Genomic DNA, 15,083 nt, shown 5'->3' with positions numbered 1-15,083 from the left:
TTGAAGTAGTTTATGTGACTTTATCTTGTTAGAGAAAAGCTGTGATTTGCAGAAGAGAGAGAGGAACTTGTTCTAAAACTAGAATTTTTAAAAAGAGATTTTATTGCATCAAGGATATCAAGTGGTTTGCTACTGAGTTTCATCCAAGTTCCTTGTCAGGAAACATGCTGCCTACATTTTGTTCATTTAATACATATGTTGTGTTATTTGTATAGGTGCCCAGATATTTTCTGACTGCTCCCTTGTGCTTGAGTACTTGGAGAAGTACTTGGCTTTTGAATTATCCCAAGTACAGACTGTCCCCAACTTACAATGATTCAACTTACAATTTTTTCACTTTACAATTGTGTGAAAATGATACACATTCAGTAGAAATTCTACTCCCAATTTTTTTAAAGACTTTAAAAAATGTTTATTTTTATTTTTGTATTTGGCTCTGCCAGGTCTCAGTTGCAGCATGCAGATCTTCAATCTTTGCTGTGGCATGCGGTGTCCTTTAGTTGGAGCATAGAAGCTCTTAGTTGCAGCATTTGGGATCCAGTTTCCCGACCAGGCGCCCTGTGCTGGACTATGTCTTAGCCACTGGACCACCAGGGAAGTCCCTGTACTTTGAGTTTTGATCTTTTCCCAGCTAGCAGTGTATAGCGTATGATATACCTCTATACTCTGTTGTGATGTTGGGCAACGGCAGCAGCCTCCGCTCCCAGGCAGCCAAGTGATCTCCAGGGTAAACAAGTGATACAACCACTCTGTGCCCAGACAGCCGTCTGGCTTTCGCTTTCAGCATAGTATTTAGTTCGTTACATGAGCTCTTCAACACTTTCTTATAAAATGGGCTTTGTGTCAGATGATTTTGCCCAGCTGTGGGCTAAGTGTTCTGACCATGTTTTTAAGGTCAGCTGGCTAAGCTGTAACGTTCCTAAGGTTACATGTATTAAATGCATTTTTGACTTATAGTATTTTCAAGTTATGATGGGTTTCCCTGGTGGCTCAGACAGTAAGGAATCTGCCTGCAATGTCAGAGACCTAGGTTCAATCCCTGGATGGGAAAGATCCCCTGGAGAAAGGAATGGCTACCCACTCCAGTATTCTTGCCTGGAGAATTCCATGGACAGAAGAGCCTGGTGGGCTACAGCCCATGAGGTCGCATAGAGTTGGACATGCCTGAATGACTAACACTTTCACTTTTTCACCATCAGAATATAAAGCCGATCAAGGAAGATCTGTACTGAGATCATACATGCCTACATATACCAGATATATGCCTGTCTTTCTCATGAACCACTCTACTAATGACCTTGAGAAGGTCACTTTATTTTCCTGAAGTACCAGAGGCAAGGTGTTTCTGAGGCAAGGTGAGTAATACTAAATATAAAAGAAACAAATATATTAAAATTATTTACTGAATATTTTTACCATGTTCAGAACCAGTTTGCAAAATAATATAGTTGAGGTCTCAAAAGTGGTTCTTGGGACTTCCCTGGTGGTCCAGTGGCTAAGACTCCATGCTTCCAATGCAGCGAGCCCAGGTTTGACCCCTGGTCCGGAAATGGCAACCCACTTCAGTGTTCTTGCCTGGAAAATCCCAGGGACGGGAGAGCCTCGTGGGCTGCCGCCTATGGGGTCACACAGACTGAAGTGACTTAGCAGCAGCAGCAGGCAACTAGATCCCACATGCTGCAACAAAGAGTTCAAATGTCAGATTAAAGATCCCACATGCTGCAACTAAGACTCAGTGCAGCCAAATAAATAAAATACATATATATGTATTTTTTTAAAGTGGTTCTTGACTCAATTTTCTACCACTAGTCTGAGAGTAAGTAAATGTAAAAAATGGCCATAATTTAAAATGAGCTAAGAATAAGGAAAATAGCTCTTAAAATAAAATCATATGTTTTATCAGTATCTTCCTACCTCCCTTGTCTTTCCCCTCTTGCCTTCCTCCCTCCCTTCCTTCCTTCTGTCATTTGTCAAGGAAAAAAGAGGAGGAAATAAAAAGGAATATGGGCTATATGAACAAATACTGTCTTTCCCTACTTTCTAACTATGCAAACTTTAATACTGTATGAAGATCTAGTTAGGAAGGGGAAGTCTCATGTCTTCTGTAGTTCTATGACAATTTCAGGCACGGCTGTGTGTTTATAAACTTTTCTCGCAGATGTTACATTTTATGAACCCTGACTCACCAAGGGTGGTACTGGTGTCTTTAGATGGAAAGAAATCTCTGAGGGATGAAGGATTACACAAGTCTGGTTCACTCAGAACCCGAGATATTTGAATAGAATATTTCCTGGGAGGGGGAAAAAAGGCAACAAGATTGTGCCACACTTAAATGAATTCAAATCCATTTTTTTTCTCCGAAGAGAATGAGGGAGGGACAGCATTCTTGTCTGGGGAGGTTTTGTTTTCATTTGCAAAGTGTTTTTAATTTGTGTAGGCATTTTGTTTTGGGCTTTGGTCCATATTTGTGTTCCAGTATTCAAAAAACCACTTACTAGTAGACATTTTTTGAATACTTACTCTAGGCAAAGCACTGGATTTGATGCTACTTGGAGGCACAGAGAATAAAAGGGCTAGAATACTTTGTACTGCCATATTTGATCTTCTCGTGAAAGTTTAGGGAGAAGGCAATGGCACCCCACTCCAGTACTGTTGCCCGGAAAATCCCATGGATGAAGGAGCCTGGTGGGCTGCAGTCCATGGGGTCGCTAAGAGTCAGACACGACTGAGTGACTTCACTTTCACTTTCCACTTTCATGCATTGGAGAAGGAAATGGCAACCCACTCCAGTGTTCTTGCCTGGAGAATCCCATGGACAGAGAAGCCGGTAGGCTGCAGTCCATGGGGTCACACAGAGTCGGACACGACTGAATCGACTTGGCAGCAGCAGTGAAAGTTTAAACTCAATGTCACCTGTATCTTTCAGATTTGGCACCTGGAATCCTAAGTAGGAAGGTAACTCATACAAAGTCTTAGAGTGACATGTAGGACAAAAACTTAGAACCATCTTTCCTGAGTTCCAGTGTTCTTTCAACACACCAGGCTACCTAATACCAATGAACGTCAATGGGGTCAAACATCATGACACCAAAAATCTCAGTAAACAAAATGAATACAAGAAGTGCATGCTGAACAAAATATCAAAATTTTAAGTGGAGTCAGGATCTGACCCTGTACTCGCATGACCCAACTTCACTTGCTTCACCCAAGTCTTGGCCCTACGTCATGTAATCTGAATTTATGGGTGGACCAATGGGGAAAGCCAATATGAAAATATTCTGGGACTGGGATAACACTAAAGGAATCCTGGAGTAAATAGAGTAACATGTCCAGATGTTCAGAGATGGATCACGCACGATCCACATAGTAGTGTATTGAGATAAAATAGCTCTCATTTGTTTTAATAAGACACATATTGAAGACAAGAGGAAAAACTTGAGATGCGATGGTGGGTCATGCTAATTTCTAGGGGACAAGAATCCCGTTTCCCTCAACGGCTCTGCAAGGTGAGGACAAAGTGGAGTCCTGAGAGTCTCACAATGGGGTTTGGTTGGAGGGCTTTGATCAGAACTAGAAACTGGGTTAAATTTTTCTTCCTCTTTCTGATTTTCTTCTCTCTCTCACCCATGTCCTGTGCTTGAAGTGATAGTCCAGGTCCTGGATATATACCATTTGAAAATACTCTTGCCCTTTGTAGGACAAGAAGAAATCACAGTGGAGTCCTGGGGGAAAGAAGGGGCTTTTGGGCAAATGCAGTACCTACATGGTCCAGGCCACAAGGGGACTTGAGACTTCACCAGCTGTGGAGCAGTAAAGGATAGGCATTTGCCTGGATGTCCTCAGAACACAGCTGCCATGGCTGGATGAACATTGGTTTAGGTTCCTGGTCTGCTAATTTTGTTCTTCATGTTTCTACATTTGCAGTAACTTTAACAGCAGAGTTAGAACCATGCCCAGGAATAGAACAGATTCTGGATAAATACAGATCTCTGGCACAGCTCTGACGTGTAGCCACAACAGAATCTCAAGGACCAAAACTTCTCATAAGCTGGGTCCACCTGGCCTGGAGGTGGAGTTGTGGGGTGAGGAATGGTGGGAAAGGGTCTAATTAAAAAACAGTGTAGTTACTTTTTTTTTTGCTTCACAGCAAGCAGGATTTTAGGTCCTTGATCAGGGATAACCAGGGATTGAACCTGTGCCCCCTGCAACAGAAGATCAGAGTCTTAACCACTGGATGGCTAGGGAAGTCCCCAAAGCACCTTTCTTTTCTTACATCATTCTGAGCTTCCTCCTGTCTAATCCTCCTCACTTGCAAGGAAGAGGGGTTTATTTATTTTGCTTTTTATTCAGCCAATTATGGCTCTAGAAAAGTAGAATTATACTCTAATTTCAGTGCTGTTCTTAGAAACTATTGCTTTAAACACTCTGGAGAAAGGATTCTTATACCTTGAGTGCCTAGAGGGTAAGAACTTGGGCACTTACACATTTTAGTAAGAATCTAACCATTCTAACTTGCCAACTGAATGGTTTTGCAATTTCCTTAAGTTTCCTCACCTCCAGTTTCCCAATCAGTAAGTACAGAATAAAAGCTCAAAAGTAATATCTATTATCATAGATTCTTGTCCTTGATGGATGATGTTAAAGACCCTCTAAATACAGATGTCAATACCTTCTAAAATGTCCCCATCAGCAGCCATTCAGCCCGCTTTGTGCCCACCCTGTGCCATGGATCTCTTTGTTTGTTTGCTGGCTGATAGATTTTGAACAGCTGTAAGTTTTGGGTTCTACTAAGCCAAACTTTTCCTACCTATTGTGCCAAGTAATTTTTTGCCCTAGCTTCAGCACTGGAACCACACAGAATAAATGTTTTATTTTTTCCTCATCTTCAGGTATGTGAAAACAGCTCTCAGACCGCCTTTATTTTTAATTTTTTTATATTGGAGTATAGTTGATTAACAGTGTTGTGTTAGTTTCAGGTGTACAGCAAAGTGATTCAGTTATATATATATACACAAGTCTATTTTTTTAAAAATTCTTTTCCCATTTACATTATTAGAGAATATTGAGTAGCATTTCCTGTGCTATACAGTAGGTCCTTGTTGGTTATCTATTTTAAATATAGCAGTGTGCACTTGTCAGTCTCAAGCTCCCAATCTCTGTCTCCTCCCGACCTGTCCCAGCTGGTAACCATAAATTCATTCTCTAAATCTGTGAGTCTGTGTTTTGTAAATAAGTTAATTTGTATCATTTTTGAAAAATTCAACATGTAAGCAATATCATGTGGTATTAGTCTTTCTCTGTCTGACTTCACTTAGTCTGATAGACTCCAGTTCCATCCATTTCGCTATAAACAGCATTATTTTGTCCTTTTAAATGACTAAATAATATCGATTGTACATATATACCACGTCTTCTTTATCCATTCAACTGTTGATAGACGCTTATGTTGGTTCCATGGCTTGGCTATTGTAAACAGCCTTCCTTTCTTACCAATTCCTTCAACCATTCCAACAAATGTAATTTAGTCTCAAGTCCTTCCTTTTGCATTGCTTCTTTTTCCAATGGTCTTCTCAAAATCTGTTTTTGCAGACTTCAACCAACTATACCTCATATAGACTGACAGTGATAAAGTGGAGTGCTGAGCCTACTAGCTTACTTGGACTACCATCAAATAATTTAAAGTGTTCATGAAGAATGTTTCTAAACCATTGCAATGATGACTTTGGTATCCAACTGTTTGGTTTTTATCAATGGCAAATCTTTCAACTGGTGCTTTATTTTACCTTCCATTACTACGTTTGATCCTATACTCATTTCTATCTCCTCTAAGTGAAAAAAACGGCAGAAATATTTTCAGGCATAATCTTGTATGAATGGGAGGAAATTCTAGAACTGTTGTCCCTCCCTCCTCCTACTTTTTTGCTGCTATCTTGAAAAAACATTACTTTTGCTACCAACACAAGTTTCCCTTCCCCCTGCTTTACCAAGTTCACTAACCATCTCTCTGTATGATGAATAGTATTGTTTTGTGAAGTGGCTGAAACTTCAATATATTTTGTGAATTACTTGTGTACTGTTTTTTCTCCTTTTGGAGACTAGCCTTCTCTCTTCTTTTTAATTTTCTTAGCTATTTATTTGTTTTAACAAATATTTACTTACTTATTTGGCTGCTCCAGATCTCAGTTGTGGTATGTGGGATCTTAATTGTGGCATGTGAACTCTCAGTTGGGTATGTGGGATCTAGTTCTGCAACCAGGAATTGAACTTGGGCCCTCTGCATTGGGAGCTTGGAGCCTCAGTCATTGCACCACCACCTTTCTTTTTTAAAGGAAGGAAATATCTTGATAAAAATTGAAATAAGCATGTAGTAGCTGGCTAATTCAGTTTCCATCCCAAACTGGATGTTTCTCCTAGATTTCTCAGTGTCACAGCAATATGTGATTAAGATCAAAACATCTTCAGTGCCAAGGCTTCAGAAAACAGAAGTGTGTTATAGCAGCAGCACAAACTTCTACTGTGTGTCCCTGACTTTTCTGAAGCATATGTTTGTCTGCAGAGATGTCAGGTTATGGTTAAAGATTTTTGATGCACACCAACATAGTCGTGTTTGACTTTTTTTTTTTTTTTTTTTTACTAAACCATGCATGGTATCTATGAGAAGTTTTATAATCTGGTAGGTACCTTGTTGCGATTTTTGCTTCCAAAATCAGTTCTTCAGTAAACATAATATTGCCCAGAAGACACTAAAAAGGGTTAAAGCTCTAGTTTTGATCGCTTATATGGATGGATATATCCATGACATAAATCGAACAATTCAGATGTCCAATAGCTAGCTAGTCATATGCCTTACAAAAATAAAGTTACAGAAGTCCTCTAGCATCAAAGTTTCCAAATTAAGTGCCCACTTCTTCCTGCTAAAAAATTATTTGCATATACAGAAATCCTTTTTGAAGAACATTTTAAAAATTTGCTCTGACCAAGGCTTTGAAACATTACATTGTTAATTGTGGTGATTCTGTCCCAGATTCCAGACAAAATTTGGAGAAAAGTGGGACTTCCCTGGTGGTCCAGTGGTTAAGACTCTGCTCTTATACTGCAGGGTTCAATCCCTTGCTGAGGAACTAAGATCCAATGTGCTATGTGGCACAGCAAAAGAAGAAAAGAAAAGAAAAAAAACGAGAAAAGCGAGATAAAGACCTAGATCTTTAATAAAAGGTGAAAAATAGCTTTTTTAAAGAATAAGAGAAATATAATGCTTTATAGTGTTCTGTTTTCTCACCACTCTTGGTCAGATAAAGGGATAGTACTGGCATTTGGGGCTAGACACAAGGGTTCCCCAACTTCCTTTGGAGGACAGGCATCTGACAATGTGTGATCTCAGTTCAGATTCAGTATTTTTCATAATATAAAGCACACATAACAAAGCAAGTTTTAAAATCTCTCCTTAAGTCTTCTCACTCTTCTCCTGAAGTGACATAAAGAAATCCCATTATCTTTCTACTTTCCTTCTAACCCTCTATTGTGTACTGCTTTTGGTCTTAAACTGGTAGTAATTGGAACTTCCCTGGTAGTCTAATGGGTAAGACTCCCAAAGCAGGGGGCCTGAGTTCAGTCCCTGGCCAGAGAACTATATCCCACATCCTTCAATTAAAGCTCCCTCAGGCTGCAACAAGGATGGAAGATCTCGAGTGCCGCAATTAAGACCTGGCACAGCTAAATAAATAAGTATTAAAAATGTAAATAAATCCTAAGAGTTTCATCACAGTTCAGTTCAGTGGCTCAGTTGTGTCTGACTCTTTGTGACATTGTGGACTGCAGCACGCCAGGCTTCCCTGTCCATCACCAACTCCCAGAGCTTGCTCAAACTCATGTCCATCAAGTCAGTGATGCCATCCAACCATCTCATCCTCTGTCATCTCCTTCTCCAGCCTTCAGTCTTTCCCAGCATCAGGGTCTCCTCCAGTTCTTTGCATCAGGTGGCCAAAGTATTGGAGCTTCAGCTTCAGCATCAGTCCTTCCAGTGAATATTCAGGACTGATTTCCTTTAGGATGGACTGGTTGTATCTCCTTGCAGTCCAAGGGACTCTCAATAGTCTTCTCCAACACCACAGTTCAAAAGCATCAATTCTTCAGCACTCTGCATTCTTTATCACAAGGAAACATTTAAAAAATGGTAGTGATCGATAGCTATAATTACTGAGCATGCTCTGTGTGCCAGGTACTGAGCTAACCTTTTTTTGAGGATTTCCTTATGTAATCATCATAGCAACACTATGACTTAGAACTATTACTGCTGTCATTTTGCAAATGAGGAAACTGATATTTCAAGGTAGTAGGTGATTTGTCCAAAAATCCACAGCCAGAAGAGATAGGACTGGGATTTGAAGTCAGGTATTCTGATTCCAGAGACAATAGACCCCTTTATGGTCTGATATTTAAATTACACCCATGTGTTAATTATCTTAAAGTCTTGCAAAAAGAATCAAGCCTGAAAATTTCTCCCTAACCTAAGGTTATTCATTCACTCTGTTTTCCTCCCCCAAATCCACAGAGCTTAACAGATTGTGCAAATCAGGACATAAACCTCTGGGTGGAACGTCAAATCAACTGTTGTGTAAGTAGGCACTGACCTTTCAAATATGTGCTATGTTCTCTTGAACTGTCCTAATGAAGCATGAGGGTTAGACGTGCAAATCAATCAGCAAGTGCCTTTTATGAAAAGACCTTGATCCCAACAGAGTGAAAATAGGTATCACTTCATGTCCACTGGGTCAATTTTTTTTTTAACTAAAGAAAAAATTTTCTCTTCCCTAACTCCATTTCTTCTTAAATTATTATTTTTTTTTATTTTTAATTAGGGGATAACTACTTTATAATATCATGCTGGTTTTTGCCATATATCAACATGAATCAGTAAGAGGTATACTTATGTCCCCTCCTTCTTGAACCCCATTTGCACCTCTTCTTCATCCCATCCCTCCAGGCTGTCAGAGAGCCCTGGCTTTGGGTTCCCTGCATCATACTGCAAACTCCCAGTGGCTGGCTATTTTACATATGGTAATACATATGTTTCAGTGCTAGTCTCTAAAAATCATCCCACCCTTTCCTTCTCCCACTGAGCCCAAAAGTCTATTCTTTACATGTCTCCTTTGTTGCCCTGAACGATCATTGGTACCATCTTTTTAAATTCCATTTATATGCATTAATATACAATATTTGTCTTTCTCTTTCTGACTTACTTCACTCTGTATAATAGGCCCTAGATTCATCCACCTCATTAAACTGACTCAAGTGTGTTCCTTTTTATAGCTGAGTAATATTCCATTGTGTACATGCACCAAAACTTCCTTATCTATTCATCTGTCGATGGACATCTAGGTTGCTTCCATGTCCTAGTATTGTAAATAGTGCTGCAGCAAATATTGGGGTACATGTGTCCTTTTCAGTTATGGTCTCCTCAGAGTATATGCCCCATAGTGGGATTACTGGGTCATATGGTAGTTTTATTCCTAGTTTCTTAAGGAATCTCCATACTGTTCTCCATAGTGGCTGTGTTAATTTGCATTCCCACCAACAGTGTAAGAGGGTTCTTACCCCCATTTCTTTATGACTTGTGGGTTTTTAGTACCCCTATATGCTAAGTCACTTTAGTTATATCTGGCTGTTTGTGACCCCATGGGATCACAGGCTTCTCTGTCCATGGGATTCTCCAGGCAAGAATACTAGAGTGGGTTGCCATGCACTTCTCCCGGGGATCTTCCTGACCCAAGGATCGAACTCACATCCATTCCATCTCCTACATTGGCAGGCAGGTTCTTTACCACTAGCGCCACCTAGGAAGCCTTTTAATTCCTCTATCAGGGATCAAACTATGCCCCCTGCAGTGAAAGCACAGTCTTAACCACTGGATCACCAGGGAAATCCTTGAAATTAGCTAGTGTTTAAATCCAGGGTTGAGTTTCAAAGCCAAGTCAGTAAAAAGTTATTGTGAGTGTTACCCTAGCTTAGCTAAGCTTCCTAAAATATTCTATTAATTTCCTAAATGAATGTCTTTCGGATATGTCTCCCTCATCTCCGTTCTAACTCTCACTGCCTAGGGGCTCTTCCATCTTTGACCTCAAGTGTGTCAATATGTCCCAAACTGCCTCCAGATGATCTTTACAAAAATTCAGTGATGACACTCACTAGTACAAATAGTTTTATTTGCTCCCAACTCAACAGTGGAATAAAATCTTAACTACTTAGGCATGACTTTCAAAGGCCTTCATTACCAAAACATTCCCTTGATTGGTTTTGTCTTTTCCAGTCAAACCAAAACACTTCCACTTATCCTAATATGCCCATTTTCCTAATAAGGAATATTAACATTTGTCTTAATGTGTGGCACTAAGGAATAAATGGGAGCTACAGATAGATAGGCTGCTGCTGCTGCTGCTAAGTTGCTTCAGTCATGTCCGACTCTATGCGACCCCATAGACGGCAGCCCACCAGGCTCCCCCATCCCTGGGATTCTCCAGGCAAGAACACTGGAGTGGGTTGCCATGTCCTCCAATGCATGAAAGTGAAAAGTGAAAGTGAAGTCACTCAGTTGTGTCCGACTCTTAGCAACCCCATGGACTGCAGCCCACCAGGCTTCTCCATCCATGGGATTTTCCAGGCAAGAGCACTGGAGTGGGGTGCCATTGCCTAGATGCCTCTTATTCAAGGATAGGCTCTGCCAGGGCTTGGGGTGGAAAGGAACAATCCAACAATAACCATTTAACCATCAATATAAAATTCAACCTTCAATTTCCATTTAAAACTCCCTTGTTTCTCTTGGGTGAATAAACAGGGAATCTTTATAAAATACTGCTGTGTCCCAACACCTTCCAAGCAGAGGTCATTTTTCCAAAGGGCAACAAAATATTCTGCTGGTGCCAAACATCTTGAGTACAAACTGGGGTGTGGTATACTGTTTATGTTTGATAGTGAGTGAAAAATATTGAGCAATGACCTCAAGTAACCCTCCCCCACTCTCTTTCTCTCTCTCTCTCACACACACATGCTTTTGAACAAAGTCTCTTCCCTAAGTAGACAGCTTTTGAGAGATATAGTTTGCTGATCACATATGTTTGCTGATTGATGGATTTTTGGTTTTCTCCAAAGAGTTTCTCTCTCATGTCCATTGATTCTTCCTGCTTATTTTTGTCATTCAATCAGAAGAAGGGTATAGATACCCTCGAGGTTCCCTATGGTTTTCATGGGAGATACATTTCATAGGAGATGCATTCTTGAGTTCTTTATCAGGGTAAATGGGGGAATTCTGGGGCTTCACCAGTGTCTCAGTGGTAAAGAACCCACCTGCCAATGGGTTTGATCCCTGGGTGGGGAAGATTCCCTGGAGAAAGAAATGGCAACGCTCTCCAGTATTTTTGCCTGGTAAATCCCATGGACACAAGGAGCCTGGTGGGCCACAGTCTATGGGATTGCAAAAGGGTCAGACACGAGTTAGTGACTAAACAACAACAACAACAAGGGAAATTCTACACAGGCAGACAGTGGTCAGCAACATCAAAACCTTCTCTCTGGCTGAAGCAGATTAGACCCTAAATTTTCTTAAGATTCTGTTAGGTATACATTTTTGCAGTGGTCCATGACAACCCATCTAACTCAACAATATGAAACTAAATTAAACTCCTTTGCATTCACCAAATGTTCTGCCAGAAGGAATCTTTGTGTTTTGTCAAGGTAGATAAACTAAATGTTTCCCTCTACAGTCAAGTCTCATTTAAAACCACACTTAAATGTTTAAAGATACACATTTCCACCAGATGTTCTTTCCCCAAATCATCTGGATTTTATGGAATGTTTATCACTATTTTTTCTGCCAGGACTCTTGTAGTGAAATCTATTTATTCAGGAAAGAGTTTCAGCTTTACTGTCTATTAAGTCTGCATAGATCAGAAACCAATTTGCTTAATTCAATAAACTGCTCTGTGCTCCAGAAGTAGATATTTGTCACTTGAGTGTCAGTGTAACTGTAACCCAGGAATGTGACAACTTGGCTCCCCACAGCAGCTGAATCCCTGCGGTAAACATGCCCCTCCACGTTCTCTGGAAGCCAAACCGCAAACCTCAGGGGGTGCTTCTCTGAACTTTGCTCCACACCAAGCATTTTTCATACATTTCTAATGGACTCAGGCGGACCTTTTTTATATTCATGTCCACAATACCGCTTGACACTCACTTCAGAAGCTACTCAAAAGATTTAAGATCATGGAGATCTTTCTGTCTTTATTTCAGACAGAATTATTTGCTTTTCAGCAGCACATATGGTTTAAGACAAATACAGTAGCTATTTCCTCTTTTTCAGTCAAGTCAAAAGGACTCATCTTGGCGATGTTTTGTGCACTTCCAAATTGAGAAAAATAAATGACGTCTCAATGGAAAGCCACGGCCAGCCAAGACAGTTTCATGTTTCCTGTTTAATGAATGTGAAAGTTTCCTTTAAATCTGGATTCTAAGTTGGCCTGCTCTGCATCTTCATTTCTGGTTATTGCCTAGCCAGGGTTTTTTTCTATTGTTCAGACATCCCTCCAGTTTCATCTGAGTCTTCATTCATATCTCCTCTTCTCAAAAACAAAAAAAGTTTTATGTGCCTAAATATACATATGTGTGTGTGTATATGTAGCATGTATATGTGCTCAGTCATGTCCAACTCTTTGCAACCCCATAGACTGTAGCCCACCAGGCTCCTCTGTGGAATTTCCCAAGCAAGAATACTGAAGTGGGTTGCCATTTCCTCCTCCAGGGGATCTTCCCAACACAGGGATCAAACCCACATCCTTGTGTGTCCTGCATTGGCAGGCAGTTTCTTTATCACTGTCTCACCTGAGAAGCCCTGTATGTGTGCATACACATGGTGAAACTGAAGAAAAATCCCCCCGTATTTTCTTTCTGTATCTCTTTTTGCTCTTTCTCTCTTATCAAGAATAAATAGATAAGTATAACAGTATGTTTGATGATACAGCAGAATGTCAGGGGCTTTTTTTAATAGAATTTTTATTGGAGTATAGTTGCTTGAATATCAGTTTTTAAAAGTTTAAAAATACTTGTTCTTAAATATAGGCCCTTAAATTTAAATTGGCAGAAATGCCCAAGGTAATATCCTTTCTCTGTAGACCACATTTTTACTTTGAGATTGCAGGTATTTTCTCGAGATTGCATTATCATACAGTTCGTTTGCATTCTCACATGTGTATAGCTTTTCTTTTTTCAATAATTTTATTTCTTACTATATACAAGGCATAGTGTTAGCTAAGATTGCATATTCAAGTATTGACAGCATCTTGGAAAGTGTCATAAATGAGTGATTTAGAAGTGGTGACCACGACAAATGAGACAATACATCCCTTGTCTGAAGAGGAATGCAAATGCTGCTATAGGAAATACAGGTCCGTTATTACCAGATAATATACATTTTCCAAAGAAGCTAGAAATTGCAATTATTTTTGTGAAGTCTATTAATGTTTAATATTAGCATTGACATCTAGCATACATTTTTTTAACACTTTTTCAACCAAATCAAATACATTTGCAGTCTCTACAAAGTGCAGTTGGTTTAGTGGGGTAGAGTGGACCAAGCCAAGCCAGGACTCCAAGGATAGAGTGCCCACAGATAAAGAGCAGATTCAACAGCAGGAGATAGAAGAAAGGAGTTCAGACTGAGCCCAGTGTGTGTAGATGAGGGTTTCTGAACTTTGGCATCCTTGACTTTTGGGGGAACATGAGTCTTTGTTGTCGGGGGCTGTATATTCTAGGATGCTTAGCAGTATCCCTGGTCCCTACCCACTACATAGCAGCAGCATTCCCCCCTCATCCTCCATCCTTTGTTGTGACAATCAACAGTGTCTCTAGATATTGTCAAATACCCCTGGGAGGCAAAGTTGTCCCCGGTTTGAGATCCACAGGTGTAGATTGTGTCAGGGATGGACAATCGGAATTGTCAGAGCACTGACCCCTGGGATGGTAAGCGGAGAGTCTAACCAAGGTTGGGAGAGAAGCATGGGTCTTCCCAGAGAAGAAAGGAGCAGCATGATGGAAATGTGCTAACAGTGTTCTCTAGAGGACCAAAGGGATAGCAATCCAAAGCTGGAACCTGGAGTAAGGACTAGGAACAAGGCAATAACCCAGTTATTCAAACCAGAGAACGAAGTAGAAATAGAACCTTGGATCAGGACAGCTGCCAAGTTACACTTTGAACAAGAAATATAGTTGAGTCCAAGTTTGGGGCAGAGCAGAGCTTACAGGTAGAAAGCTGTGAGAATTAGAACAGTGATGAGGCAGGGAAATAGTGGTCTAACCAGAGACGGCAGAAAGCGGGGTGAGGGTCATTATCAGGGAATTTACTCATCATTCCCTTTTGAGAACCAGGAGCTTTGTTACAGCTCCAAGGAAGGGCTCTGGTTCTAGGTAATGATCCATTGTTTTGCCTTTCTTATCAGGGTCCTCCTTAATAACTCTAACAGAAACCCAGTGAAGTCAGGAACTTGTCCATAGTATCTTTTATCCTAGAAAAAAGACGAGTTATCTTGATTCTTATATCAATTTGGAGAAGGTTAAAATGAGGGTCTGTGGAGAGGCCCTGAGTAGCATTAAATCTTATGGTTGCCTCGCTGGCACCAAGGGGAAATCATTCTCAGAGGCCAACTCGGAGTTTCTATTTCCATTTAACATATAGCCTCCTCTCCTTCACTGTTGAAAATCTCAAAGTCTTCAAAGAGTTTGCCTCCCCCAGAGGTCACAAATTTATAGCTGGGCTGAATATGGCCCACAACTATTCAGTTTTAAAATAGTAGTTTAGGAGTTGGGAACTTTTCACATTAAAAATACAGATATTCAGGGACTTCCCTGGAGGTCCGGTGGTTAAGACTCTGCACTTCCACTGCAGGAAGCACAGGTTCAATCCCTGGGGGGAACTAAGATCCAGCATGCTGCAAGTCATGGCCAAAAAAATAAATTAAAAAATACCTTAAAATATATATATGTGTGTGTGTGTATGTGTATATATATATATATAAATTTTCATCCATTCACCCAAAACT

At 40.3% G+C, this 15,083-nt stretch overlaps 1 protein-coding gene across 10 annotated transcripts in view; it reads left to right on the top strand.

Annotated features, from left to right (window-relative positions):
* The window catches only part of CMKLR2 (chemerin chemokine-like receptor 2), a 50,508-nt gene that overhangs the window by 27,647 nt on the left and 7,778 nt on the right, over positions 1 to 15,083 (top strand). For 3 of the 10 annotated variants that reach the window (XM_005202720.5, XM_005202724.5, XM_005202719.5), the window contains exons 2-3: positions 1,200 to 1,355; positions 8,552 to 8,614. The exons of 3 other annotated variants lie outside the window; for them this stretch is intronic. The gene's annotated coding sequence lies outside the window, so the exon portion shown is untranslated. The remainder of the gene's footprint in view (positions 1 to 1,199; positions 1,356 to 8,551; positions 8,615 to 15,083) is intronic. 4 more of the 10 variants (XM_010802249.4, XM_005202723.5, XM_005202721.5 and 1 more) reach the window with 2 other exon arrangements.

The sequence above is a fragment of the Bos taurus genome, chromosome 2 (assembly GCF_002263795.3).
Source record: "Bos taurus isolate L1 Dominette 01449 registration number 42190680 breed Hereford chromosome 2, ARS-UCD2.0, whole genome shotgun sequence".
NCBI classification, from domain to species: domain Eukaryota; kingdom Metazoa; phylum Chordata; class Mammalia; order Artiodactyla; family Bovidae; genus Bos; species Bos taurus.
Note: the sequence above shows the minus strand (reverse complement) of the source record. Positions and strands in the feature narration are given on the sequence as shown.